The sequence below is a fragment of the Ailuropoda melanoleuca genome, chromosome 9, assembly GCF_002007445.2.
Source record: "Ailuropoda melanoleuca isolate Jingjing chromosome 9, ASM200744v2, whole genome shotgun sequence".
NCBI lineage: Eukaryota > Metazoa > Chordata > Mammalia > Carnivora > Ursidae > Ailuropoda > Ailuropoda melanoleuca.
In genome coordinates this window covers 56187187-56214888 of record NC_048226.1, presented here as the reverse complement: position 1 = coordinate 56214888, position 27702 = coordinate 56187187, and the positions used below count along the sequence as shown (strand labels likewise).

The 27702-nt window shown below is 37.6% G+C and overlaps 1 protein-coding gene and 1 pseudogene across 7 annotated transcripts in view; one reads left to right on the top strand and one right to left on the bottom strand.

Annotated features, from left to right (window-relative positions):
- The window catches only part of WWP1 (WW domain containing E3 ubiquitin protein ligase 1), a 125172-nt gene extending 97961 nt beyond the window's left edge, over positions 1–27211 (bottom strand). For 2 of the 7 annotated variants that reach the window (XM_019797156.2, XM_034668268.1), the window contains exons 1-2: positions 12770–13450; positions 7068–7163 (exon numbers count right to left, since the gene is read on the bottom strand). The gene's annotated coding sequence lies outside the window, so the exon portion shown is untranslated. Of the gene's footprint in view, positions 1–1052; positions 3639–7067; positions 7164–12769; positions 13465–27057 lie in introns of those variants that run through there. The other 5 variants (XM_034668266.1, XM_034668269.1, XM_019797159.2 and 2 more) reach the window with 5 other exon arrangements.
- Positions 1261–27408, top strand: LOC105236549 (annotated as a pseudogene).
- Positions 27409–27702: the final 294 nt, after the last annotated feature.

The window sequence follows — 27702 nt, the reverse complement described above, 5'->3', positions numbered from 1 at the left end:
CATTCACAGGTGGCCACAGAGCAGTGAAACTGCAGGACACCAAAAAAAGACCATGTTAAAAAGCAGCCAGAGAGGGGCGCCTGGGTGGCACAGCGGTTAAGCGTCTGCCTTCGGCTCAGGGCATGATCCCGGCATTTTGGGATCGAGCCCCACATCAGGCTCCTCCGCTGTGAGCCTGCTTCTTCCTCTCCCACTCCCCCTGCTTGTGTTCCCCTCTCTCGCTGGCTGTCTCTATCTCTGTTAAATAAATAAATAAAATCTTAAAAAAAAAAAAAAAAGCAGCCAGAGAAAAGAGACTACATACAAAACAAGAGAATAATGTGACAGTTAAATTCTTAACAGCATCTTCCTTCCATGAAGGCATGGAAAGCAGAGAACAAGCTTATCTACAAAGAACTGAGACAAAAGTTACTCAACCATCAAAACTTACTTTGGGGAATATGGAAGGCATTAAGACATTGCCAGAAAAACCAATAGAGTTTATCAACAGTAGACCTTTAAGAAAATCTGAAGAACATGTTTCATAAAAGAATAAAATTACCACAGAAGGATGCTCTCTAAGAGGCGAGAAGGGAAAGATGAGTAAAGAAGCTGGTAAGCATACAAGTAAATCTAAATAAATATTGTCTGAATAAAATAGCAACATCTTATTATGGCATTTAAACAAAACCAGTATAAACCATTAATACATGGAACAAAGGAACAGAAGCATATAGGGGATGGGCAGGGCAGGGGAGAAAAGGATAGGAGTTAACTGTGTAAATCCTTGAATTGTTCAGCAGAGGGATTATAATCTGGTTTAATTTTGACTGTACTGCATTCCCAGCAGAATTTCAAGGGTAATCATAAAATAATAGAAATAGAGTATAATTTCCAAGCTAGTGGAGTAGAAAAGAGTCTTAAAAAACCAACAACTCAATCAATCCAAAAAGTCTAGACAGAAAAAAAAAGCATAAATAACCAAAACTATCAGAAAACACAAAGAAAGTCCAAACATAGAAATAATCACAACAAATACATATGGATAAATTCACAAGATAAGAGATACTTACCAAGTAAAGATACTGAGAAGATGAAAGCAAAATATGGAAAAGAACATACTGGACAAATATAAACAATATATAAGCAAATATAAACAGAAAGCTGGGATTAGTGATAAGAGCAGACAAACAGCATTATTAAGGAGAACTAAGAAAATGCTCCAAGGTGCAAATAAGTAAGTAGGCCTAAAACTGTAAATTTGCATGCTTAAAAGAAAATGCTCCCCAACATAGTGACCTCAGCAAAAAAGATGGGGAAGACTATCTCCCTAACAGACTTCCTGGCTGAGGATGGCAGCACTGGTGGGGGAAGCATGTCTGTCCCCAAACCAGTAAGCTGGACTGATCTGGAAGATGTTTCAACCAGCGGCACAGTAATGATGACAGCATGTATAAGGAACCGCCAACTAACCACTGCTCCACAGGCCCCCTGACAACCTAGAATCAACCAGAGCCATCTTCTCAAATTGCTACTCTACGCCGCTTCTCTAGGGAACACAATTTGTGATGTGACAGAAGTCTCCATTAAGGAATTCTTTAGAGGATTAAATATCAGTGCACTGCATTTACCATTTGAACCCAGCAAGCCAGAGAGGTTGAAAGGTTTTGATCTCATGGAGTTTGAGAACCTGCCTCCCTTGCTCGGTGCCCTAAACCTCAATGAAGAGTCTGGTTAACAATATTCCAATGGACTCTCCTGATCAAGCTCAAGATAAAGACAAGGATTCTCATTCTTTTGACTGAGCAAGAAATCGGGATTCTCACAAAACATCCAAACAGACAGCCTGGATGACTATCTACCTAGAAGAGGTGATGATAGCTTTGTAGGCAAACATCATAATCATTATGGAGGCCAGGACTGCTATGATGACTAACAGCAGAGACTATGATTGAGGCTACGACTCAGGATTAAACAGCAGCAGCAGTATATGTGTTAGTGGGTACAATAGGGATAATGACTACAGACGAAGTGGGACCACCCGGAAGACCAATATGATAGACATGATGTTCAGTTGAGAAGCTCTAAAGATGATTATTCTGGGGATGATTACAGATATGATAACAGAGGTCCCTCCCAAAGAACCAAACTGAATCTAAAACTTCAGAGTACTCCTAAGGAAGATGATTCCTTGGCTGGCACCTCCCAGTCTAGTCAAGCAGCTTCTATGTTTGGAGCAGCAAGGCCTATTGACCCAGCTATAAGAGAACAAGAAGTAGAAAAGCAGCTACAGAAGGAACAGGAGAAATCGAATCATCAGCGAGATGAACCCGAACTGGAATGACAGTCTCAGAAGAGATATCCAAAGTGGCAAAGTGAAAAAACTCAGGAACAAGAATGGTCAAGGACAGGAAGTTTCTCATCTCAAACTGGGACCTCAGCCGCATCAGAAGTCAGAGCAGGATGCGCAAAGGAGAGAACCTGAGAAATCTGGAAAAAGAAGTACTCAGTACGGCAGAAGACTGTCACTCTCCAACTTCTAATCTTGCCAAACATAACCAGCTGCTAAAGGTAATTATGTCCCCTCCATTAAAAGTGGATGCTTGGGTGAAGTGAAATGGTAATTCTTATGCTTAATTTCAGAGCTCAAACAGAACAGCAATCTCCTACAAGGGATGCGGGGAAAGTAGCTCCAGCTCAAACATCTCAGGAAGGATCAACCTGGAAAGATAAAAATAAACTAGGTGGGGTGAGTGTCCAAAAGGTAGAAGTGGGAAGTCCAGCATGGCCCAAGATATGAAGGGAACAAAGACAAATGGAAGGAGTCTGAAAGGAAACATGGCAAAAGGATCAAAATTCCAAATCTGGGGGCACCTGGGTGGCTCAGTCAGTTAAGTGTCTTGATTTCATGGTCGTGAGTTTGAGCCCTGTGTTGGGCTCCACACTAGGCTTGGAGCCTGCTTTAAAAAAAAAAAAAAAAAAAAAAAAAAAGTCCAAATCTGCCCCTGAACCAAAGACACCTGAAGAATCCAGCCTGTAAGTTCAATACTGTAAGTATGCCACTCTCCCAGCTGATGGATAAGATTAAAATGAGGCAGATGACCATACAGGATAGGACCTCCACATCCTGTACTTTTTCCTACTCTCTCGCTACCCTGAAACATTCCTGAGCAAATCAAATATCTATCCAGACAGGACAAAATATCCAAACTCACCATCTCTTGGTGAGGGGAAAAAAGCCTCAAGGGATTTTTAGAACTACAGGAAGAAATTTACAAAGCGGCATTGCTGTGGGTGATTTCAACACACTCCAATTTTTCATAGGTCAAATAGATCAAAAAATAAAAATAAAAATAAAATGATGAACAAGCAGGACTTGTTCATCAGAACCTTATACCCAAATATTAGAAAATAAGCATTCTTCTCAAGCATAAATGAAGCATATAGAAAACCAATACATACTGGAACATAATGAAAATCTCACTGTATTTCAAAGAATATGTATAATGTTGTTCCCAGCTGCTAACCATATACAATTAAGTAAAAAAACCAAAAACAAAACAGTAATAGGGGGCACCTAGGTGGCTCAGTTGGTTACAGGTCTGCCTTTGGCTCAGGTCATGATACTGGGGTCCTGGGATTGAACCCTGCATTGGGCTCCCTGCTCAGTGGGGAGTCTGGTTTTTTGTCTCCCTCTGACCCTCCCCCCTTCTTGTGTGCACATGTGTTTGCTCTCCCTCTCGCTAATAAATAAATAAAATCTTAAAAAAAATTAATAATGGAAGATGAATTTTTAAAACACAAATAGAAAAAAGACTTCTAAATATTTCATGGAAATATTAATAACTGAATGATAACGAAGGTACCATATAAAAATTTGTGGGATACAACAAAGTTAACTTAGAGGCAAATCTACAGCCTTAAAGACATACTAGGAAAAGAAGAAATGCTGAAAATTAGTAAGTTAATAGGCTAATTTGTTAAGCTAGAAAGCAATTAAGAGAGTAAACCCTATGAAGTACAGAATAAGAAAGAAAAGAAACTAATAAAGTAGAAGAAAGGTAACAAAGGATTAACAAAAGGGAGCCTGGGTGGCTCAGTCGGTTGAGCATCCAACTCTTGATTACAGCTAGGGTCGTGATCTTGGAGTCGTGGTATTGAGCCCTGCGTTGGGCTGCGTGCTCAGCACAGAGTCTGCTTAGGGTTCTCTCTCTCTCTCTGCCCCTCCCCCTGCTCGCACACATGCTCGCGCTCTCTCTCTGAAATAAAAATTAAAAAAAAAAGGATTAACAAAGTTAGAATTCTTAGAAAACACTGAAACAAATAAATGCCTGGCAAGACTGATGAAGGGTAAATAAAACAAAACAAAATAGGGAGCCCCAAAAGAGACCAAGGTATGTAAGGACATCCTCATGTAGCAGATATAACAATGCAGATCTAAGGAATAAGAGGGACAGCTAAATAGTACTGAAATTACCAATATGGAAAAATTAAATTGGATCCTCACATCCTATACAAAATCAATTCAAGATGGATTAGTGATGTACATATGAAAGACAAACTTTAAAATCTTTAGAAGAAATTAGAGCAGAAAACTACTGTTTTTGTGCCCTGCCAGAAAACGATTTCTTAAACATGCATACCAACCAAAAAAGAAAAGGGTGACTATTTTGACTACGTGCAAACCAAGAACTTCTGTTTATCGTAAAACATAATAAAGCAAATTAAAAAGATAAGCTACAAACTGGAAGATATTTACAAAACACAAAGCTGATTAAAGATTAGTATTTAAACTATATGAGAACTTCTACAAAAAACAGGATAAAAATACAAGTAGACAAATAAGCAAAAAACTTGAACATCAATTTTGTAGAACAAGGAAACTTTTAAGGCCAATTAGTAAATGAAAAGATGCAGATCTCATTATTCATCAGTGAAATACAAGTCAAGACCACATAAGATGTTATTTTTAGACTCACTAGAAAAATAAATAAACTCACTAGAACGATAAAAACTAGAAATGTTGACAGTACCGAATAATGCCCCCCCCCCAAAAAGTAAAGAAGGTGGTGGCTCTTATAGACTGCTACTGGGTGTTTAAATTGGTAAAATCCTCCTGGCAGGTGTTAATATTGGTACAATTGCTGGGAAGCAATTTGGCATTATCACATAAAGTTAAAAATCTGCATGTCCTTCAATGAGCAACTCTAGGTACATAGTATAGAAAATGTTTGTGCTTGTATGCCAAAGGTAAGCACACTTAAAAATAACAACAACAACAACAACAACAACAAAAACAAAGGAAAAATACTCAAATGTCCACTGGCAGAAAAATGGTTAAATGAATTAGGCTAACTCACACAGTGGAACATTATGCAGCAGTGAGAATGAACGAACTATAGCTACAAGCAGCAACATGAATGGGTCTTAGAAACATAATAGTGAATGAAAAAAAAAATACAAATGGAGTACTGAGTATTATCATCTTCCTCTCACTCAGTCCCACCTCTAAGATTTAACATTCTACACTGAAGTCATCAAGAAATGTTTCCAACTCTTAAACACAAAGAAGAAAGAAATGAATTCTTTTGGCAGTTATCATGACCTCATCATTTCCTATGCATTTCCTTGGAAAATACCACAATTCCATGATTGAGAAAGAAATTCAGAAACACGGAGACACTGTGGATCCTGAGTCTCAAATGCTTATACAATCAACAAACAATTGAGTGAAGCCCACTGAAGAAATGCTGCAGTTCAAAGGGCAATCAAATGACAAACTTTCACTCTTCCAAGGAGTACACTGTGAAACTAATTGGAACAGGTCTGCACAAACTAAGAAAACTAGTGTATGGAAATACTTCTGCTATATTTCTATGCTCTGGATAAAGCATTTTATTTTGTATGTGGCGCAATAACCACACAGTCCAAAAATAAGTCTCCACCACTATTTTGTTATAAATTTGCACACTAAATTTTTCTTTGTATTATTTTATGATACTTGAATGTTTTCTTTGGAATGTATAAAGATTTGTAAAACAGGTTTTCCTGATAATAAGATACCATTTGTGGAAAGTTTACAAAGGCTATAAACAACAATTATTAAACTCGAAACAAAAAAATACATTTGTGGTATTATAATTTAAAAAAGAGGAGATAAAAAAATTCAGAATAGCAGTTACTTCAGGAGTTGGGGAAAGACAGGAACATGTGGTTACAGAGGTACTCACAGGTAGCTCTTCAACTGTATTGGTACTGACCTAGGTCCTAAGTGGTTGGTTCCCAAATGTTTGTTTTTTATTATTAACTTCCATATGTTACACATAATCAGGCATGTTCAAATTACAGAATTTTTAAAAAATTTCAAGAGTGCAAGGAAGGTAAGGAAGTAGATAAAATGCAGATCAATAATTCATCAAGTGTGATGTTAAGGCAGTAAGCCTACAGCCTGTGTAGGAAAAGAAGGAAAGGACATAGCTTTCAAACAGATGATGTGATTAGTCTTCCAAGAAAAAGACAATGCTTCCTCTGAACAATGGATGAGGGATCTAAGGAAAGGTAAAGATATTAATTCATTTGGAGGTAGATGAAAAGAAAATTGAGGAACTTTATTAGTCAATTAGAAAGGTAACTGCTGAGAATAAAGAAGATAAATGGGCACAGGATTTGTTATTTTGAGTACATGCTTCTGATAATCAGTAACTGCAAATTTAAACTGCAAAACATGACAGAGATGGTTCAAAAATGGCACCTTTTGCCCTAAAAGGGAAGGAACAGAGCAAATAAAATAATCAAATTCAACATACAATTAGTTCCCACACTTCATTTAATAACAAAGTTGTGTGACACTTAAAATACAATGTACTGCTATATATATATTCTTTAATCTGGCATTACAATAACGCTGTATGAGTAAGTAGGCACTATTCTCATCTTACAGATGAGGACACTGTGCCTCAAAAGTGTTAAAAGTCTACAGTCATATTTTTTATGACAATGTAGGTCTAGAGAGGTATAATTAACTATCAATATATGGAGTTTGAGTGTTAATATAATCTTAGTTAAAAAAGAAGTTGCTCATCACTTACTATGTACCAGGAACTGTGCTAGACACTGGGCATATAAAGATGAGTAAGACACGATTCCTTCTTTCAAGGAGCTCATAGTCTAGTGAGGAGACAAACCTGTAAACAAATAAATGGCTTTCAGTTTTACAGTTACTAAAACAGATGCAAAATGTAAAGTAGTACATCTGGGGCACAAAAGAAAAAGTGGATAAACCAAACTACAGGAATCAGGAAAGGGTTCACAGAAAATAACCAATCATTGAGTGAACTGTGTCTTGATGCATAATTCTTTAAGAGAAAACTACAGAAAGCATGGAGCATTCAAAGAGCTTCTGGAATGGCTGGAAAATGGAAAGTAAGGATAGCGCCAAGTGATAAGGCTAACAGAGTTTATGTGAACCACAGCAGGTAATATGAGGGGAAAACACTCAGGAAATATATGGTTTTGGGACAGCTGAGGGTTAGAAAGGATTCTGAACAACTAAAATTTCCCACTTCACTCTCTGGGTGGATGAAGTTGCCATAACCAGGATAGGGAGCAGAAGAGGAGCAAACTGTAGAGACAATACAGTACAAAGTTTAAGAGCTAACTGCTCAGTCATACTATTTTGATTTCATCTCCTATTCTACCACTTAACAGCTGTGTGACCAAACTATGGCAAAAGGAAAAAACAAAGTCTGAATTTTAACAAACTTTTGAGCAAATTAGTTATTCATCCAAATGAATTTAGGTCATAAACTATGCCCAGAGGATATGCCGAGTTATATATAAGCTGATTTTGTCCAGCTCAAGCCTTTAAAAATGCCATAGAATTGTGTAAAAGTTATTACTCAACTGCAAAGAATAGAGTCCTGAATGTAGATAATTAACTATGCTTCCAGTCCTCCCAGGTGATAGGCCTACTGAATCCCCGCTTAGAAGATGCATCTTAATTGCCTGCTTACTTCGAGATGGGTTTTTTTTTTAAAGACTTTATTTATTTGTCAGAGAGAGAGACAGAGCGCACACGCGCGCGCATGCACACACAGACACAGGGAAAGTGGCAGGCTGAGGGAAAGCAGGCTCCCCGCTGAGCAAGGAGGAGGATGTGTGACTTGATCCCAGGACCCCAGGATCATGACCTGAGCCAAAGGCAGATGCTTAAGCAACTGAGCCACCCAGGCCACAACTTTTACTTTTACTTTTACTTTCAGAAGCAATATTAAGAAAAAAGAACAACAAACCTGATCCATTTTGCATGCTATGCATAGGATCAAGACTTGGAAAAACCCAAAAACTACTGTCACATATCTATCTGCCTGGATCAATTTCACACTTAACTGACTGCCCGTCTGTAAAGTGGGCATGGCAAGGACACAAAAAAGGTGGAAGACAAAGTCCCAACTTCAATACTTAGTCTAGTTTTGAAGACAATATTAATACATAGTAAACATTTCAGTAACAGGACTGTACATAATCAGGTACTAGAGATGTTTCATCTAATGAATGTGGAACACGGAACGTTAGAAAGCTTGCATTTAAGCAAAGCTATTATATCAACTGCACAAAATTTAAAACTTAATGGAAGTGGCCAATATACAGTAGAAAAAAGCAGCTTTCCTGCCCCTAAAATATCCAAGATTTAGCAACTCTAAAGCAGAAAATAAGTATTTCATAAAAGCATAGACTACAAAATAGGCTATTTAATTTTAATTTTAATAATACAGGAATGTTATTTCTATATAGAGATCATTTACNTTAGCAACTCTAAAGCAGAAAATAAGTATTTCATAAAAGCATAGACTACAAAATAGGCTATTTAATTTTAATAATACAGGAATGTTATTTCTATATAGAGATCATTTACAAAAAGATACTGTTGATCATTTTAATTCATTTATAAAATGTGAGAGTAAACGAGAGGGTGACTAACTCATACTGATTTGCCAGAACCATCCACATTTTAGTTCTGCTCCCAGAGAAACCTCTCACTTCGGGGCACACCGGGGTATTTGGTAACGTTAGTAAACAGTATAATGGCTCTAACTGTGTAGGCAGCTTTTTAATCTCAGAGATTTTTCTTACAGAATCCTGTTATAACAATAAAGCATAATCCTGTTAAATTTTAGGTTTCTGAATGACCTAAATATTCAGAAAGGAAAAATCAACCTTACAGGGACTACAACTCATCATCAGGCTTCAATATTGCACCACTGGGACTACATGTTGGGGGAAGGGAAAAGGAAGGAGCAAGAAATTTTTCTGAGNTCAGAAAGGAAAAATCAACCTTACAGGGACTACAACTCATCATCAGGCTTCAATATTGCACCACTGGGACTACATGTTGGGGGAAGGGAAAAGGAAGGAGCAAGAAATTTTCTCAATACCTAGTGTCTTTTAGCCCTCAGAATTGCTTACTTTTACCAAACTCCAAATAATCACCTCTGTGGTCTCCTAAGGATCCAAAGGCACTTCCAACTTCCTGAATAGCTTCTTAATATTCAGGCCCACTGTTTTTCCCCCACACCACACCACCATCCTTACTCTTGTCTCTGCATGTGCGCCAACAAATCCATGGCTTTGTATCCCACTGGCCAATCACATTCCCTGACCAGCAGCACTGACCCCAAAGTTCTACCACCGCACGTTCCCTTTACAATCTGTCCACTTAACTCAGGGTCTCCAGTCCCACCAGCTCTTCTTTGTCCTAGCAGCACCTAGTGGCAATATCATCACTACTCTATGTTTTCCCAGCACTTCGCAGTTTCAAAATTTCACAGACATTTCTGTTTGGGAGAGAAGCTAGCTGATTTCTTAAGTTTACCTGTCCACATTGACCTAAGTATCACTGATTAATCCTCTCAAAAGCAAAACGCAGGAACATCACCCTCCTGATTTTTACAAGTGCCACCGGATCAAAAAAATAATAATAACACTTTTAAACTCTGTCATTTCAGTGACTTATAAAGCACTTGCATTATGTACCAGACAAAGGACAAATAAAGATGGGCATCTACAGGTACTCTAACTTCTGACTATGGTTTGGGTATCTATCTTAATCTAAAAATGCCTATCTAATCACAGGTTCTAATAAACTCACCTTTCCTCCATCTTTCTGTACTTTCAGTCAATTTTAAAGTTACCTTTAGTGACCTATACTACGGCACTTCAGAGAGGGAGCACAGGAAGTTGTTTTTTTTTTTAATGAAAAAAAAAGTATTTATCTTCAAAATGCCAAGTTTCCTAAATCACTATCTCCAACTCTTACTATTTATCTCCACTCAGTTTCAGATTTTCAACAAGAGGAGGTAAATACATTAATTCTCTCCAAACCTTTTGGTTCTGTTTTCACTCATCCTCCAATTTTTACCTCTACTTTCCCAGCAACACAAATCTAGACCTCTTTTCTTGACTTTTTTCTTAGATATATTTCACATTTCCCCTTTTATAAATTTGCTCTCCCTATATTTAAATCTCACTTTCTTGTATACAGTGAGTTTATATTCAACTGTATCTTTTAAGTATTATTCCTCTCAATTACACAGAAAATCTGCTTTACCATGAAATGATCTGAAAATTTTCCTCTCTTTAATGTTATCTGCTGCCACTTCAAACAAGCAAAAATAAATAAAAATCTTACACTGAAATACATCATACACTTCACAATTTTAATTTCCTGATAAGCACTGAATCTTGATAGATCTGTAGATTCCCTTCTTATCGCCAATTTTAACCTTTTCCAAACTATGTGAACTCCTTGCTCTCAAAATTACTCTATGACCAACTACTTCTTTCCCTTCCTCAAATCAACATTCACACTGTTACTGTATATCCTTACTGAGATAGTCAAAAGCCTTGCTGAATTTAACCTGTGCCTCCTCACATTACCATGGCACACACCCTAATGAACTGCTGTCCATTAAATTCCTGCAATTTACTTCCTCATTGCTCTTCACATAAAATTCACTCTGTTGACAAGAAATCATGTCCAATAGCTAGTCAAGATATTTAACTCAATTCTCTTTCTCATTCTAGTTAGTTGTAATCAAGTTACTTCTTGATTCTGGTTACTTCAAATTCCATCTGGTTCCCTGCCTTCAAATCAGCTTTGCATCACACCCAGCAAGACTCCAGTCACAGCACAAATATGATCACAGTAACTTAACTTGCTTTTCTTATCAAGGTGCTTGCCCTCAGTTGATGAGAAATAGTTACAAAATAGCTACCTATCCAAAGCAAAACTAACCACCCATCCTTTCAAACAAAATGTGTTTCTTACAAACTTCCAGCCAGCAAAACTTCTAGGGTCTGCTGGTCTATACAGAAGGTAAATTCCCTCCAAAAAAGGTAATAATTAATAATAGAATTTGGACAGTAGACTAGAGGCTCAACCAGCAATAACGATGACACACGGAAATAAAGGCCAGTCCAGAGGATCAAATAGCAAAGATATTTATATTCTGGGCTGACACAAGTGCCGGTTTTGCTCTTTTCCAAGTCAGAACTCAACAATTAAAAAGAAAAAAAATTACACTTACTGCAAACTTAATATAAGCCTCTAAACATCTAGTAACACAAGTCAAGCCCTGTCAACAACTAAACTGTCACTTATAGAAGCCTTTCAGTCTGTTTGGTGGTCCAATTATTTCTAATGAGGTGCGGGAAGTAACAAACTATTGAAAATAAGAAACTATTCATTTACCAAAGTCTAGTTTGAATTTGGGTTTGAATTTCTACTCCCATATTTACTAAGAGGCAGCGTAATAGTGGTTAAGAGCGTAAATTCTGCAGCCAGACTGCCCAGATGCAAATCCTGGCTCCACCTGACTACTGTGTTCAACTTTTGGCAAGCTTCTTTACCTTACACTGCTTCAGTTTTTATTTTTTTTTTATTTTTTATTTATTTTTTTTTAAAGATTTTATTTATTTATTTATTTGACAGAGAGACAGCCAGCGAGAGAGGGAACACAAGCGGGGGGGTGGGAGAGGAAGAAGCAGGCTCCTAGTGGAGAAGCCTGATGTGGGGCTCGATCCCATAACGCCGGGATCACGCCCTGAGCCGAAGGCAGACGCTTAACGACTGTACCACCCAGGTGCCCCCTGCTTCAGTTTTTAAATCTATAAAATGAAAAAGTACCTACCTTATGAGTTAATGAGTTAATACTGACAAAGCGCTAAGAAAAGTACCTACCACACAATAAACAAACTACATATTGGGCATTTCTTTTAGCAATTTTTCTGAATTAAGTCATTTGGCATATATATATACACCAGGTAATGTGTTAAACAGTAGGAATACAAAAATCATCTGAGATATGCTCTTTGCCCTCAGTGAGTTTATAATTTAGCAGTGGAAACAGACAAGGAAAAATCAGCAGCTTTAAGCTCACTGACGGGGTTGTGCAGAGTACTACAGAAATACAAAAGAGAAGCACCTACATCAAATTTGGTGGGAAGAGATGAAGGAATGTCAAGAAAAGCTCTGAGAGGGGCACCTGGGTGGCACAGCGGTTAAGCGTCTGCCTTCGGCTCAGGGCGTGATCCCGGCGTTATGGGATCGAGCCCCACACACATCAGGCTCCTCCACTATGAGCCTGCTTCTTCCTCTCCCACTCCCCCTGCTTGTGTTCCCTCTCTCGCTGGCTGTCTCTATCTCTGTCAAATAAATAAATAAAATCTTTAAAAAGAAAAGAAAAGCTCTCAGAGATGATAACAGTAAGACAGGTAAAAAGAGAAAACTTACCGACAATATGGATGCCAGCAGGCCCTTAGAAAGGGCAATTTTAATAAGAGTGGTAGGACCAAAAGCCAATGGCTTAAGAAACCTCTGTTTAGATGTTTGACTGTAAAGGAAAAGACAGAGAATTAAAGGGAGGTATTCCTAGGTTTGTTTTTGATGGAAGATGGAAGAGACTTGAACATATTTTCAGACACGAATAAGCTGAAGTCATAGAAGAAATGATGATTACTAAGACAAGATCTCTGAGAAGGCAGGGTTAGTTGAGATTTAACAGAGGTATAGACATAAACAGCCCATGCTGAGGCTAGAAAGAGAAAAGAAATGGGTGAGAATGCAGATTATCTTAAGTGTCTGAGAAAACGTTTAGGAGGTTTTACCTACCAACTCAAAGGAAGCAACCTTTGAGACACTGGGAATACAATGGGCAATAAAAATAGACAACATTACCTGTTTCAACAGGTAGCAATATGGCTAGGTAAGGAATCTGAGACAAAAAGAGCAGAGACTTGGGTCCAGGGGAGTAGCAATACCAATCCTTACAGACATGTGAATTTTTTTCCACTTCATTTTTAATAGTTCATGTTTAGAAGCAATGACACTAGTCCCACATCAGGCTCCTTGCTCGGCAGGGAGCTTGCTTCTTCCTCTGCCTACTGCTCCCCTGCTTGTGCTTGCACGTTCGTTCTGACAAATAAATAAATAATCTTAAAAAAAAAAAAAAACCCAAAGCAATGACACTAATTGGTAGAGCGTTCAGAGCATAGGTTCCAGAAGAGAAAAGGGCATACTATCAAACTACTCACGGTTATTCAAATGCATCAGGTATACATACACTCTCTACCACCTTCATTCATTAAAATTCAGTTAGAGAAAATAAGATAATTGGTATTCTCCAGAAAAGCTCTTTACCCAAAGCTCACTAATGACACATTTTCTAATCCACTACCAGTTTTCCCCAATCTGGCTGCACGTCAGAATCATCTGGGGAACTCTGCTGGGGGGCTCGAGGTGATTGTCACAGAAACATTTAGGTTCTCTCAACCCCAATCTACCTAATTTCTAATCATGATTCAGCTCAAGTGTCATCTCTTCAATCTTTGACTAGTTAGCTGCTACATGTTTCACAGCACTGTAACCATGTTTATTTATCCCCCTTATTACACAGTAAATTTCTTTATTACAACTCATCTTTATAATTCCAGCCCCTAGCCTTACTTACTAAATACTCAATAAATGTATGTTCAATGAAGATTCACAATTAATAAAACATTAACCCTGTAGAATTGGTTAGGGTGGTTAGGTAAAAAAAAAAAAAAAATACCACATAGCACAGAACTAAAACTTTAAGATATTGTAAAGAAAATCCTGTAAGATCTTATAAACCACCTATACCCATTCCATCTTTACCCACTAATTCTGGGCTCCAAGTCCATGTCCACCTTACCAATGTGATTTCATTGCCACAGCTCACAATAACAGCACAATACAAAAATATCCAATACAAAAGTAAAGCATAAATGTTATCTAAAATGCTCATTTGACTTATTAAATACTTAAACATCCAAAAGTATATAAACAAGAGAAAGCCCGCTTCAAGTTTAAACTTGAAAACTTCTTAGCCCTAATTAAATATTCAAAATAATTCAGAAGTCATATGCTAATGTCCAAATTATATATCAATTGGACTCTACAAGTCTGGGGGGGAAGTTGGCTGCTTAGAACACAGTACAAATTTTCCCACAGAAATGTTATAAATGGTGGTAAGATAACAAGACCAAGCCACAAACGCCTACCAGACCCATAATAGCTGAATCACTTGTGCTGTACAAGGAAATCTATTGCTCCATAGAGATGTTTCTGAGCTTCACACACACTTATTTGTGTGCATATGCACTGTTACTGCAAAAATCAAAGCAAAATTCCAAAATAAATTTCTGACACTGAGAAAAAGTCCCGAGAGCATTCTGCATGGTGCCTGGCACACAGTAAATACTCAAAAAATTATAGCTATTTTTACCCAGAATCCTTGATTTTTACCTTTTGTGTTCCTCAAAACAGCTTTATTTTTCTCACTGCATCTGCATTCTAGACTGTAAATTCCAAGAATGCAGGACAAATCTTCACCATTGTATCTACCCTGCCTACCAAAAAGCCTGGCACACAGGAGTGTTTAATACTTGCTTGCTAATGAAGGTTAATTAGTATCAACCAAATCTCAAAAACAATTGCGTAACCCCAAGCTTAAAACCAAATAGCCTTATTTAGTTTTTAGGTGCTCTTTTAAATGAACTGCTGTACTTCTCGAATTGACTTTTTTTTCCCTTTAACATTTTGTCAAAATGAAAAAAAGCGTAAAAAATTCATGTAGAAAATATTCCTCTAAGAGTCACCAGCTTAGAAAAGACTGGTCAAGGCAACAGTCTCACTAAATGGCACAGTGAGACAGGGCATCTGAATTTCTCTGGGCTTTGGTAATCCTATTAAATGATACAGCACAGAACATATTGAGATTTTCTAGCTTACAAATGTTTGTCTAAAAACACTGCATATTTCATGAAAACATAAAAGAGTAGCAATCAACTATAATCTTTGCACCAACCCAACCCACAACTGTTTTCATTTTTATAGTATTATTTTCCTCCAATAAGCTTTTTTTTTTTTTACAAAGTTGCAATTCAAGTATATAAATCATTTGTTTTCTACTCCCCTCCCCCATTTACAGTAAGAGCTGCCTATTTATATAAACTCGACTGAACCCTTGGACAACATCAGAGAAAGCTTACAGTTGTAAAAACAGTAGTAAAAAAGTGTTGCCACTTTTCTAGAAGGCCACAAGATGGGGATATTGCTCCACAAAATGTACCTTTAAAAACTAGATACTTACATACATTATACCAACTTCCCCAAAAATGAACTGAACAGTTTTCCTCTACTGGAAGTAAGGTATATAAAAAATGTTTGCACTTTGTTTACTAGAAAACATTAGTGAGGACAAAAACCTATTCATGAAATTTAGCAGCAATTATTCTAATTAAGCTAAACAGTTATATGGTCCTTAAAAACAAAAGAAAAACACAGGACTTTGGCACTATTACTGTATCTTTTATCATACCAATCCTTCCTTCTCTCCTTGCTCCATCTTCTTTCTCCTCAGGTCATAATAAAAAAGTGAAACACATTTTTGCCTATGCATTGACTAACTTTATTTTTCATAATTATTCTTAATTCTGGGAGATGGTTCTTATTTTTCTGTTTTAAAAGAATTGACACTAAGATTTATTTACATCAACAAAGGAAAACTACACCAAAATGATATCAGTAATGAGAATGAGACAGTGTCTTTTCTAATTTGCTATAATTTCTCGGTTTCTTATAATATGCACTATTATGTTTACAATAGCAAAATACCAAAACTTTCCAAGCAAAACATTTTTGTATTTGATAATTTTTCCCCACGCCTTAGTGGATATCAAATTTCCCACTCCTGTGCTGCATTACTCAATTAACAAAATTCAAATAACACCAAGCATCTTAAAACTTAAGTTCCAAACTTACAGAATCAACTTAACAGTAATAAAAAGGGCTGTGTAAATGCTTCCTAAGCAAAGTCTAAGATGACAGAGTATAACTACCTGGGGCCATCTGCACTACATGAGGTGTCTAAGTGACACAGAAACATAGCCAGTCTTAAACCTGGAATCTGAATCAGGTCTCTGACTCCAAAACTAGTTAAGAATACCATGACCATCTATCGGACTCCTATTATTTATCAGTCACGTTACACAAAAAACCCATCTCAAATATTTTCGGTTACCCTTCAGAGTCGATTATTCCTACTGACAAATGAAGAAAATTAGGTTTTAGGAATTTAAGTTTTTGTGGAGGGCCATAAAACCAGTCAAAGTCAGGATTTTGAACCCAGATCTCCTGGGCTCAAAGTCAACGCTCTTTTTACTATGTTTCACTATAAAAACAATATAAAAAACAAAATGCTAAGCTAAACCTATGCCTTAAACTGAGCATTTTGCTGGATCAATCTGACAGTACTATTCTCTTATGTTATCACTTAAAGATTAAGCAACTTCATAGTAGGGTGGTTTGTGGGGCTTTTAAGCTAGTCATTAAAAATGCTTTTCCTAAAAATTGAGAAAGAACAAGTAATCTAAAAAAGATAATGTATAAAACGTAAACACGCTAACAATGAAAGACGTAAGCTATTGGTATCACGATTCATAAATTCTGAGGAAAACATCCAGGGGGCATAACATTCTTACCTTTGCAAGGATCAACTTAATGTAATTATATTATGTACAATCTCATGTTTCAAAATGACACAAAAATTTCCATAAATAACTGGTTGTTTGTTTCAAAGTATGGTATTTTAATAGCATAATACTTGCTTTCCAGACTTTTTTCCTTTGAATCCAGTAATTTTTTAACATTTGGTATTCTTCAAATACACAGTATCTGCTACATCTCTTCAAATAAGTTTAGAGTCGAAGCTGAGAGGTGATTAAGAGACTTTATTCAGGTACACAAAGCTTCTTAATGTCACGCCAAACCCAGGCCTGCTGATGAGGCCAGTGCTCTTCTGTACTGCACCACTCACTAGGATATCATAACCCAAAGTTAAGTTCATGCCAAAACATTTCCTGATTGTTTAATACATGAAAGATTCTAATTTACTAGCATTTAAGTAGCCATGGAAATTTGCAAATTCTTCAATTCCAAAGTGCCAATTTCTAGTGCAAGAAGAGCATGTTGGAGTAATGTAATATAGAAAACATCTTTTAGAGTCAGACAGACCTAGAGCTAAACTTCAACTCTACTATTTGTTTATATTTAATCTCTGAGTCTCAGTTTTCTTATCTGTAAAATGAGGATACAAAAATGAGTTTTGAGAAGGGGAAAGGAAATGTTAACATTAACTCTAGGAAACTAGAATTGTTTTTAGAATCTGGAATATAGAAGGTGTGCAATGAGTATTCATTTCCTAACACTATCCCATAACCACTCCACTCTAGCCACACTCTCAATACTCTGAGGCAGATACAGTATTTTTCTACCATCCTTCCACAACTGTAGAGGACAGCAGGTTAAGAAAGACAGTAGGTTAAGAAAGGCATTTCAGTCACATGGCCATGCTGCAAAATGCTACACAGCAAAAACCCCCATATCTGGAGTAAGGATCAGACCAAAATAACATTTAAGTACTTGAGAAGAATATGGTACTGCTAAATGTTTTGTTATAAATACACAAAATTTCAGGTTTTTAAAGCTACTCAAGTAACTAATACACAATGTTAATTTACTATTTACAAATATTCTTCCTAAGAATTTAAGCAGGCTACTAAGTACAAATGTTCACTAGATAGCCTCACCCTTAAGATAAATATCAGAATCCAAAATACACAGAAACTGTCCAAAATGAGAAAATCAACTAAACAGCTAAAACTCTACTCCTAGAATAATGTAATTCTCCTCAAGTTTAAAATATGGTAAAAATACAGGACCAGTCATTTATCCACAAATCCAAAACCCAGAAAGCTATAAAGATGTAGTTACTTCATAACTCATTTGGTGGCAAAAACTAAACTGACCTGGACTCATGTAACAGCAAAATCTGACTGATGTGTGGCTTTTTATAAAGCCTTATTTATAACATCTGCCAAAGACAGTACAGGGTGCTGCCACAGATTTCACTAGGGTTTTACCTAACATAATATATGGAGTGCATTACCTTTCTAAATTAAAAAAATAAAATAAATTCTGAAACACATCTGACATCAAGGTATTATGAACACATCCCAGTGAATATTCACTTAATTCTAAGCGCCAGGTTTAAATCACACAATAAATCTATCAATTAGGTATTATTACTACTATTTTACATATGTATTCTTAGTTTACATATGATGAAATTAGGGCTTAATCCAAGGTTAATTTGACCAAGTTCACTTAGCCAATAAAGAAGTGTGGGAACTCAAATATAGGTTTGTCTTACTTTAAGGTCTAAGCAATTAAAAAACCAATACTTTAGAGGAAAATTAAATCACAAAGAAAGTTTAAATAAGTTACTACTACCAAAACTTTTAACTTAAAGAAATTCCTGAGTATACTGTGCGCTTTCCATCCTGGGTATTCAAATCTAAACACTGACACCATATTTCACAGCTCATAAGACAAAGAGAGATGAGTTTATTGTTGTTTTTCTCCCCAAATCACTAGCCACAAAGTCAGTGAAAACAAACACAAAAGCAATACGCTCCTCAAACAAATGCCAACTAATCATTTCCACTCAAATTTGGAAAGAATCATGGATCTGTTTTTTTTTTAACCATTTTTACCAAAATGTACTAAACACAATACAAATATAACATAACAACATAGGTCAAGTTTTTCCAGGAACAGGCCAAACGTAAAGATCTGCTGTTCCACTTTCCAATGTCGTCACAGGACTGGGAAAGGTTTAAGTGACACAGACCCAAGCTGTCACCATCACTGCCCTAAGAAAAGTTAGAGAAAATAAGCATCAACTTTTTTTTCTTGATTGATCCATTTGAAATTTAAATCTTTTCTCACAATGTTTTTCACAAGTCAATGCCCTTAAACTAAGCAATGGCTTTTCCCCAAAAGAGACAGATTATGTCCCCCATCCAACCTACTTTCTACCCAAAGGACCAAATTCTAAAGTAGACACACTTCAATCAGAATCTCTATTTTAAGTAGGTTATGTAGCTAAGTGAAAAGTAATCAGATTATCTGATAATCACAATATCTAATTTAACTGTTTCAGCAGATATTTTTTAAAAAAGAAATACCTTTACTCAAAAGAATTTTTTGTTTTGTAGAGGCCTGGTGGATGCCTCTTGCAGGGTTACTTCTCCTGCCTACTCCTTATATAATCACCCTGTATCAGGTTTCTATAGTTTGTTTGGATCAAGTCCTTGGCAATTATCTTAAGCCTCTTTAAACATCTGAAAGGTTCAGATGTTAAGCTCTCTTTGTTTACATTATACATGTGTGTTTACAGAACACTGAGCTTAAAAAATGGACTCGGAGAACACTAGAACCCCAAATGACTGATTCAGTTTCCACCAGCAGTTCTCAAACTAATATGTATAAAATCATCTGAGATATCTGTTAATAATGAAGATTCCTAAGCTCCACTATCAAGGACTATACCACAGTTCTCAAATATTCAGGAATCTTGCTATTCAACAAATATCCCAGATGACTGTGATGCAGAGGCTGCACAGACTGTTCTATACTGTAATTCATCTAATAACGGTGTGAATAATTTCTAGTTCCCAAATTGCACAGCCAAACCATTACCAGCTGATAGACTGCCAGCCATGTTGAGTCAGTATCCTTCTCAGATTCAATCCTAACCTTCCTGCTTTACAAACTTATTCCAATTAATCCTTACAAAAATTCAGTAAGAAAAATATTCTCCACATTTTACAGAAGAAACTGAAGTAACACTGTTATTAAGCAGCATTGACAGAAGTCAGCTCTGCCTGACTTTAAAGCTACAGCTCTTAACACATGCCAGGATGCCTTTAATTCTTAAACTTTTAGAGTGCAGTGGTCTAGTTTATTGCTTCTATGGTAAAGTATGTCCTGATTTATATAGACCACATTCATTTAACTAGTTCTCCTCCCCACACTAAGCACAAAAAGTAGTACAACTTGACAAGCAGGGGCTAATATATGACTGGAGTATCCTACTTCAGGTTAGGACTCAACAGTTTGCTTCCACCCATTCTATTTAATCATAATTACGGGTATACTAGACAGCTATCAAAAGAACTTGTTTTCCTTAGTTAAATAAAAAAAAGGCTATCACACCTAATGCTAGTACATTTTTAAACTACCCTGTAACTACCATGTAACTTAGGGCAGGGAAGAGTCATAAGGAAACACCCTGGGGTAATTCTATCTGTCCCCTTGTTTGTGCCCTAGCCTTTCCTATTTATATAAATCCTGTTTCTCAGTACATTCAATTACCAAACTCCTCCCCAAAACAGCCAACATGCTATTTTCCAAAATTTGCAAAGATATTTCCACTGAACGTAGGGGTTCATTTCTCAGTATATATGAAATGCTTCAAATCTACCTGTATTCTTTAAATGAAATACACCGATTTATTATTCCACTCAGAAGCTATAATGTAGTAATAATGTAATATTCATCTTCTTCATTCCACAGTTAGTCATAACATTACACAGTAGATAACTTGGAAAAAAAAAAAAAACTACTGAGACTAAGATAAACTGACAAAGGTAAGTGATGAAGATAAAGTGAGAGAAACCCGGCTAAGCAATCAAAGAGTTGACCTGTTCCTGGTAAGGATGAGAACTACCTTATGCCTTACATTTCCTTAAGGAGAGAGAAGTTAAATCCCAGTCTCCACAAGGAAAAAGTATTCTCTTCACAATGACTCCTCTCTCCAGGGAACAGTGGCTCATCCTAACCTTTTTCTAAGACACTGCAAACAGAAAATAGTATTTGTGAGGCACCAGGTTGCTCAAGGCTTGTCAAGGTCAGAATGACTGGCCAATGACCTCTGCTACCCTACGTGTCATATAATCGTAAGGGCAAGGGGGATGGGCCTCTGCCCACCCACAGCCCACTCTACATAGAGTGCTGATTGGGACATTTGTCTCAACCAATTTGTGAGACTTGGGTAAATCACTGCTTCAGAGCAGCCTGGGCTCTGGGTCCTGCACTTTTTTAGACCTCACTGCCCCCAAGAACAAGTCAATCCTGCCCCATTATGGTAGCATACAGGGTGAAACCCCAGAGATTCAAAATTTTCTTTTCTACCCAAGGACAGTGCCAGCTACTTCCATCTATATAATAAGCCAAATATGCTATTATTTGCATTTCAGACTCCACTTTCCCTCTGACAGGCCTAGACTCAAAGTACCAAAAGTACTAGGCAGCTTAAATCGCAGCTTCATAAAGAGTTTTCCAGGTGCCCCATTTTGGTGTAATACAGCTGTTTGGCTTAATCTTGGGCTTCACATACTTGTCTAATCATTTCCCTCGAATCTGGGATGGACCTGTGAATTGCTTTAACCAACAGAATGTGGTCTGGTTGCTTCTTCTTTGCAACAGAATGTGGTCTGGTTGCTTCTTCTTTGGACTGTTGTGAGTCCTAAGCCACTATGTAAGGCCAGCAACACTGCTGGAAAGGCTACTTAGGAGGCGGGGCCCTGAAACTATAAGAAATATGGAGAAAGAGAAAGAAAGAGTAAGAGAAAAAGAGAGAGAAGACCAGCTCCCAGCTGAACTGCAGCTGAATATAGCCTTTAGAGTGACCACCAGCAAAACCCAAACTGTTCAAATGAGTCCAGCCTAGGAGAGCAAAACTATAAGCAAATAAGAGAGTTGTTTTAAGTCACTTAGTCTTAGGGTTGTTACACAGCAATAAATGACCAAAACAATGTTTACTTGGTTCCTTGTGTTTTTGCATAATTTGTTCAAAACCCAGAGAAAAGGAGAGATGTAACTAATCATAACCCCAAACATTCATACAATCTCAGAAAATAAAGTCTTATGCCCTTCTTAATGTTAGTTACCAAACTCTGAGTTCCAAGAGGACAGGCTTCATGTTTGTCCTCTCAGCACTGTACCCCAGCACCCAGCACCTGGCATGTAACAAGTACAGAAGGCTGTGTTAGAACAAACAATAGTTTTAAGGAATGTCAAGACAAATGTTAGTCTTCCTTATAACTTAGGAGTTATCTGGCATATGGTTTTACAAAATATGTTCCAAAAGTTGTTTAATCATGTGTAGCTAAAGTGTATACTAAGAGCTTTTTAACGGCAAATCTTTTTTTTAATGATAAAGTTTTTTTTTTTTTTTAAAGATTTATTTATTTGACACAGAGAGAGACAGCCAGCCAGAGAGGGAACACAAGCAGAGGGAGCGGGAGAGGAAGCAGCAGGCTCCCAGTGGAGCATGGAGCCCGATGCAGGGTTTGATCCCAGGACTCCAGTATCACGCCCTGAGCCAAAGGCAGACACTTAATGACTGAGCCACCCAGGCGCCCCAAAGCTTTCTATGTAATAGTAAAAATCATGAAATATCATGATATATACTTTCAGAAATCATGTCCTGATTTATATGCTCCAAAAATACAAATTTCCATAGACTAGGCTTTTATAACGGGAGAACAAACTTCATCTGTAAAAGCAGCTGAACGAAAAATCAGCAAATTTTCAGAAGGAAATTAATACCTATATTTCACCAATGTGCTTTTTCAGACAAAAAAATCAACTTCTGCTCTTTCCTTGACAGGTGGATAACTATTTTGTGATAAATACTTACAAATTTCAAAATTACCCACCAACAGCCACTGTAATGAGGTTACCATTTTAACACAAAGGAAGAATTAGACAAGTTCAGATCTATACAATACAAAGGTTTAACACAGATTCCAAACAGGTAAATTCAAACTCCTCATATATCACCTTCAGTTAAATTTCCATTGTAGATGAAGAGTTAGAGAAAAACAAACAAACAAACAAAATTACTGACCTAGGAACAAAAATATGGGTTTTAGTTCTAATTCTAATTTTAGCCACTTACTAGTCATATACTTGGAAATTTTTTTCAACTTCTTTGAGCATCAGTGCATTCATCTAAAAAAAAAATGATTATCTCCTGACACACCTGCTCAGCTGTCATGAGAATCAAATGATAAAGTCTATATAGCCATTATGGAAAAATGTCAAACGCTATACAAACATAAGATACGATACTCCTCTTAATGTCAACAAAGAGTAGAAAAATCATCGGTGTATGTGCTTTTGCTAGACATTTTTCCTCCATTAAGTATTAGCAACTGGTTCCTTCAACACTATTATAAAGGCCAATTTATTGGTTTTTCCACTACTTGTTATTACAACACATTTTTAAAAAAGAGTAAAAAAGACCCCAGTCTTTCTAATAATTATGAAATCAAAGTATCTAGAGCTATAAAAGATACTAAATAATAACTTGTTCAGGTTCCCTACTAGGCAGATAATCTTATAGGTGGAGAAAAGTCAATTATTTACTAATCAAATTATGCTTTAACCATACTCGGGAGAGTTAGCTCCTAATCTAATGAAGAAATGCAGTGACTAGGACCCTACACTTCATCTATTTTGTAAAGTTTCCATTTTTACTTGATAAGGCTTCATGAATGAAGTGAAAGGAGTATTCTTAAGTAAGGCATACATGAATATAGAAAATAGAATAAAGATAAAAACTCTTAAGGTTTCTTATTTCACTTCTCCCCCTCCCCCCAAACCCAAACTCAGATACAAAGGAAATAAAAAAGTAAATGATTGGTTTGTTATTGCTATCTGCTCTCCACACACCCAATTCATGTCTCCTCTCACCAGCTCTCCTGCACATGGAAAACAAGAAAGGTACAGAAAGTCCAATGAAAATCAAAAAACCCAAGAATCACAGAGTGTTAAAAACTGAAAGGAACCTCCAGGATTTGTCTTACTGATGAGGTCACTTAAAGTCATTAACCATATGCAACTGATGATAAATCACACCTCTTCTTACCAAAAAGAAAACAACCATTGTCAATCAGCTTCTGATTCCACTTTACCCACTTGCTAACTGTAATACTTAGGGCAAATAATTTAACTTCTTGGGCTAGTTTGTTATATAATAGCAAATAACGTACCATAGTCAAAATTCTCTGTAAACCATACACCACATCACAAATGTAAAGAGATATTGTATTTAAGTGTATATAAGGTATGTCTCTACAGTAGCGGTTATCAGCAAATGGAAGAATTTGAAGATTCTATTGTTTTAAAAAGCCTCCAGTAATTCGGAGAGCTGCTCCTGGCCCAACCCACTGACTACGCATTTACGAGGGAGCTTCAGGTGGGTTCATGGACTTCCCTAAAATTATATCCAGAAAGCACAGGTGCATATGGAAATTTTCCAGGCCAGATTTTTCTTAGTTTCACCAACGATTAGTAATCACCAAAAGGTTAAGAACTACTGCTGTTAAAGTACATATATCTGCTGAAGACATTGCTCAAAATGGTACCATTATTTTTCCAACCTGGATCAGAATCTCAGTTATTTTTACTTTCTTCATTTTCTCTCATCATCATCAAATTCTCTCCATTCAACTTCCTTCCTCCTTTCCATTCCTAATATTACAGCCATAGTTCAGACACTCATTACTTACAACCACAACAATCAAGGTCTCTCTACCTCCAGATTTCTACTTCCAATTCTCACTACACATTGCTGCCAAATTAATCCTCTGAAAACAAAAGTTTAATCATTTCATTCGCAACTCAAAAATCACCTGTAAAACCCCTAACGCCTATTAAATCCAAGGTCATTAGCCTGGCATTAAAAGCAATCATAAACTGGTTCAAACTTTTACTTCAAGTTTTATCACCCCTTATGTTAGTACAAATACTTTATGTTCCATCCGAATATAATACTTGCCTCTCCCCAAATGTATGAACTCTGTGCTCTAATCTCTTAGTCCCTTATCTCTGCTTCCATTACCTTTCTCAGCTTATCAAGTCACAGTCATCCTTCAAAACAAAGATTTCAGAAGCCAGCTCTATGAATTAACCCTTCCTACCTCACCTTGCCAAATAAGATGTGAGCTCTACCCCTTCTGAATTTGAATTCTATACGAAACTTAACTATGTATTAAAAGATAAATTAGGCATTTGTTTATAGTCCTACCTGCCTAACTATTCTGGGAAGGGAGAAACTAATACAATCCTTTATATTCCTCCAAATACCTTGCACAATCATGCAGTGGATGCTTAATAATTGTGCAAGGAAGTAAAAGAAGTTTCAGCCTTCGTGGGGTAAACAGAAAAGATTACCATGTCTTTGAAGGCAGAGAACTAATCTGCGAAAAACTCTATCATGCCAGGCTTCCAAAAAACATAACCCTTAGTGCTTTTTAAGTTCTGGTATTGGATGTCTTAAAAACAGTTTTTAAGGGAAGAACTATTTGAAAACCTTAATAAGCTACATACCAAATAACTATTCTACATACTTAACACTTCTCAATTTGAGTAGCTCCCAACACTTGGCTACTAAGTTTCCAGTTTAAAAAATACTATTTATGAGAAGTGATAATTTGCAGTCACAGCTAATTCACCTACTTTATGGCCAAAAACAAGTCACATGAATAAAATAATGCCTTTATTCTTTTTAAAAGGTGCATTTTGCTTTAACAGTACACAGCGCCTTAGTGAGACCAGTAAAGTGGATTTATACATAAGGATGAATTCTTTCAGAAACCCGCACACATTGTACACCAGGCACTTCAGGTAAAAACACCAAAGGGGGCAAAAAGCGAACTTTGGACATTATTCTTTCCCACTATTACCAGTAGCTTTTAAAAGCAGACACTCAAATCTTTTTGAACATTAGCCTACACTAAAAGATAAAAACTTACCAAGCAGAAAAAGACAGCCACATCAAGCCCCTAGAAAATATTTTATCCTGGAAGAGTAAGAATGTCAAAATAATAGATACTCATTTTTGGTAAGGAAGGTTGCATATAATTACAGGAGCATAGGACGCTCAACTCCAAACGACAGAGTAAAGAAAGGACTGATCATTTAAGGGCTGTAAAAACAATGGGCAAACTACAAAATTAAAACTTTTTTTTTTTAAGATGAAAAGAAAAGGGCCAGGTCACAGACGAGATAAGGACTAGTAAAAACTGCAAGGTCACTGGGACCTACCAGGTCACAAAGGTGGAAATGGGGGTTGTGTTGGGGGGGAACTGCAGAATCAGTAAAGAACCGGGAGTGATAAAAACACGTCAGAAAAAGACGTTTTAAGGCTGGGAGTCCTTGGTTTCGGACGGCGAAACTGCGGCGAAAGTCAGGGCACGGGCAGTAAGTCCATACATTGGTGTTTTTTGGAGAGATGTTAGGGAAAGGAAGAGAAGGTGGACGGAACGCTAAGAGAAGGCTAAGGAAGCTTGAGAACCGCGGCTGCAGAGTCACGGAAACACCTCGCTCCAGTATCATTAGCTCGGGCCTGTGCCAGGGCCAACTCGGGGCAAGACCCGTTGACCCCACCCCATAAAATTCCCGGCCCCTGGGCTGCAGGAGACAGCCAGAGCGGCGCGGACCATCCCCGACGGCCCCTCAGAGGGTCCCGCCCCGGGGCGGACCGTGCCGGGCTACCGGCACCGCCGCGAAGGCTCTGGGCCCGCGCCCCCACCCCACCCGCGCCACCCCCACCCCGGCCGCGCCACCCCCAGCAGACCCCACACCTCCTTCCTCAGGAGCGCGCTGCGTGCTCGCGTCGTCGGCGCCGCGCCGCGAGCGCGCGCCTCCCCACCGACCCCGCACAGTGCGCTGCGCCGCGGCCGCCTAAAACCAACTCCGGACCCGGAATCCGGCTTCCCGCGAGCATGCGCAGCGAGGGCGCCCCGATGATGCTTTTGGAAAACTCCGCTCCTCCGGGTCTTCGGAGCGGTCGAGGAGAAGTGGAGGGCCAGCCAATGGGAGAGGGGGGCGGGGCCCAAACCTGTGGAAGGGGCGGGACCGCCGCTGAGATTTGGGAAGAGGCTTTTCTAAACAGGAGGTGGGTGCTGCTGACTAGACTTTCCGGTTTGCGGTAGAACCAGTGAATGACCTCAAGTAAAGTCCTCGGGGCACCGGCGTTCTTTTTTTGAATGCTTTACAGCAAAAATAGGCTGTTAATAAATACCCCTTGACTTAACTGAGTATCTGACCTAGTACCCATTGCAAGAGTAAATATTGTATTTAACAGATGGCCATACCAGAAGACTTCCACTTTATTTTTGTTAGTAATCAAAACGTTCAGCCCATCTACTCCTATGTAAGTACAATGATAAAACTAATACTAAGCAAGTACATGTGTTAGCGCAACAAAGTCACACTGCAACGCCACG